The sequence below is a fragment of the Otolemur garnettii genome, unplaced genomic scaffold (assembly GCF_000181295.1).
Source record: "Otolemur garnettii isolate 467f Iridium unplaced genomic scaffold, OtoGar3 scaffold00144, whole genome shotgun sequence".
In the NCBI taxonomy this organism is placed as follows: Eukaryota; Metazoa; Chordata; class Mammalia; order Primates; family Galagidae; genus Otolemur; species Otolemur garnettii.
Window position 1 is genome coordinate 3748949 of NW_003852539.1, and position 3612 is coordinate 3752560.

General features: G+C 36.9%; 1 protein-coding gene across 7 annotated transcripts in view; it reads right to left on the reverse strand.

Annotated features, from left to right (window-relative positions):
* LOC100961574 (microtubule-actin cross-linking factor 1) overlaps positions 1 to 3612 on the reverse strand; it is a 363479-nt gene that overhangs the window by 107621 nt on the left and 252246 nt on the right. The window lies entirely within an intron of this gene.

Sequence of the window (3612 nt, forward strand, 5' to 3'; positions counted from 1 at the left end):
AGACTCGCTTGAGCCCAGGAGTTGGAGGTTGCTGTGAGCTGTGATGCCATGGCACTCTACCCAGGGGGATAGCTTGAGGCTCCGTCTCAAAAAAAAAGCTATAGAATTTCTCTAAGCTTCCATATTCTCTTCTATAAAATGGGGATAAATATATTATCTCCATTATTATTTAACGCTGTATTATAGATATTAGCCAGTACAATTAAGAGAAATCAAATCATGGAATAAGAATTAGAGTCTTATAATATTGGCAGATTATATGAACACATTATGTAAAACCCAAGAGAATGAACAATACAACTAAATCAAAAAATAAAGTGATTAATTAAGCATATAAAACCAATACATAAAAATCACGAATGAAAACTTTAATAGCGGCTCAGCGCCTGTGGCTCGAGTGGCTAAGGCACCAGCCACATACACCTAAGGTGGCAGGTTCGAATCTAGCCTGGGCCCGCCAAACAACAATGACAGCTGCAATAAAACAAAAAAAATAGCCGGGTGTTGTGGCAGGTGCCTGCAGTCCCAGCTACTTGGGAGGCGGAGGCAGGAGACTCGCTTGAGCCCAGGAGTTGGAGGTTGCTGTGAGCTATGATGACACAGCACTCTACCCAGGGGGACAGCTTGAGGCTCTGGCTCAGAAAAAAAAAACTTCAATAGCAACACAAAAGGTTCAATCTTTATAATCAGCTAACAAGAAACACATAAAAATCTAAATAATACAACACTCCTGGAAAACACAAAAACAGACCTAAATAAATGGAAAGACATCCATGAAGATAAGTACATGAATAGGTATTTGTGTATATACATATACATACATATGTGAATAAATGCACTTAGTATGACCCAAGTCAAAACACCAAGTTTTTTTTGTCTAGAACTAAAAAGGTAATTTTTAAATTCACATAGGAAAATAGATGTTGAATTATATAGCTTTGAAAAATTCTAAAAGGAAAAAAAAATGAGGGCTAGCTCTACCAGGTATTAAAACATACCAAAAGCCTCTATAATTAAAAGTAGTATGCTATGGTATATGAACAGACCAGCAAAATAGAATAGAAAATCCAGAAATAGACTCTAATATATACAAAAAGTCTGTATATGATAAAGATGGCTTCTCACACCTGGGAAAAAGACAAGCTTTTCACAGAAATGATACAAATTGAGTAACCCTTATCTGAAATGTTTGGGACTAGCAGTGTTGTGGATTTGTGTGGATTCCAAATCCAGATTTTTTTGGATTTGGAATATTTGCATAATACTTACCGACTGAGCATCCTTAACCCTATACCGGAAATGCTCCAATGAGCATTTCCTTTGAGTATCATATTGGCATTCAAAAAGTTTCAGACTTTGGAGTGTTTCAGATTTTAACTTTTGAATTAGGGATACTCAACCTGTATTAAGAACAACTGGGTAGGTGTTTGGAAAAAGATAAACTTGATTTATACCTCTCAGTAAACTTGCATTATTAAAAAAAATTCAAATGTTGGGTGGCGCCTGTGGCTCAAAGGAGTCGGGCACTGGCCCCATATACCAGAGGAGGCGGGTTCAAACCCAGCCCCAGCCAAAAAACTGCAAAAAAAAAAAGAAAAATTCAAATATAAAAAGAAACATAAAAAAGTTTTAGAAAAAAGCATGAGAGAATTCCTTCATGTCCCATGTGCAACCAAAGGCTTTCAAAATATGACTAAAGATACATATGTAAGACTGATAAAATCTATATATAGAAAAACTTTTATTTTATTTTATTTATTTTGAGACAGAGCCTCAAGCTGTCACCCTGGGTAGATCACAGCTCACAGCAACCTCCAACTCCTAGGCTCAAGCAATTGATTCTCCTGCCTCAGCCTCCCAAGTAGCTGGGACTACAGGCGCCCACCACAACGCCCTGCTATTTTTTGGTTGCAGCCATTCAACATTTCTGGCAGGCCTGGGCTAGATTCGAACCAACCAGCTCAGGTGCATGTGGCTGGCGCCTTAGCTGCTTGAGCCACTGGTGCCAAGCCTAGAAAAACTTTTACACAGAAAAAAAAATCACGAACAAAATCAAAAGACAAAAAAATGGAAGAATATGTTTTTAATATATTATAGATAACCCTTCTGATATATAAGAACCCTAAAAGTTGAAAGGAAAAAGACAAAAAATAACAAAGACATGAACAAATAGTTCACAATAAATGACTCAAGTATAAAAACACACTTTTAAGGGTAAAAATATATTCAACTTCATTCATAAGAGAAATAAGAACTAAAACCAAATTCAGATATTGTGTTTTTAACTATCAGGTTGGCAAAAATTTAAAAGCCTGATATATATTTTGTTGGTGAAGCTGTGGGAGAAATAGGTATTCTCACACACTGTTGGCAGGAACAAGAAACGGTGAAATCCCAGTGGAGGGGAATTTCTATATCTAACAAAATTACACATGCATTTACCCTTTGATGCAACAACTCTATTCAAGGAACTTACCCTGAAGATATACCTCCAATAATATGGGGAAAAATGTAAAAGGTTATTTAGTGGTAAGAACACAACTTAGAAGCAACAATTAAAATGGGTGTGGTGGGCTTGGTGCCCGTTGTTCAGTGGTTAGGGTGCTGGCCACAAACAACAAGGCTAGCAGTTTTGAACCTGGCCTGGGCTTGTTAAACAACAATGACAACCACAACAAAAAAATAGCCAGGCGTTGTGGAGGGCACCTCTAGTCCCAGCAGCTTGGCAAGAGCATCGCTTGAGCCCAAGAGTTTGAGGTTGCTGTGAGCTGTGATGCAACAGCACTCTACCCAGGGTGACATAGTGAGACTCTGTTTCAAAAAAAAAAATAAATAAATAAATAAAAAATAAAACTGGTGTGGTGGCTCATGCCTGTAATCCTAGAACTCTGGGAGGCCAAGGCAAGTGGATTGCTTGAGTTCACAAATTGAAGACCAGCCTGAGCAAGAATGAGACCCTGTCTCTACTAAAAATAAAAAAATCAGCGAGATGTTGTGTGGGCACCTGTAGTCTTGCCTGAGCCCAAGAGTCTGAGGTTGCTATGAGCTATGATGACACCATGGCACTCTACCCAGGGCAACAGAGTTAAAGTCTGTTTAAGAAACAAAAAAAAAAAAAGAAGTTGTCAAATTGAATGTTTAAGAAAAAAAAAAAGAAGTCAAATTGAATTAACTATAACTATGATCCGTCCATATAAAGATTATATGGTTAAAAAAATGAAGATCTCTGTGAACTTGTATTCAGTAATTTTTAGTACATATTAAATAAAAAGGCAAAGTGCAAAATATTATGTAATATATATCCTTTTTTAAAAGGAAGAATGGGAAATAAAAATGTGTATATGTGTTCATTTAGGAAAAAAAGAAATAGAAGAAAATAAAAAATTAAATTCATTACTGTGGGGGTAGGTGGGTGAAATGGGATAAAAGATATAGTAAAAACAATGAGAATATATTTTTATTCACTTCCTGTTCCATGAATAGTTTTTTTGTTTTTTGCAGTTTTTGGCCAGAGGCTGGGTTTGAACCCGCCACTCTGGTATATGGGGCTGGTGCCCTACTCCTTTGAGCCACAGGTGCCACTCTCCATGAATAGTTTTAAACTTTTAAGTA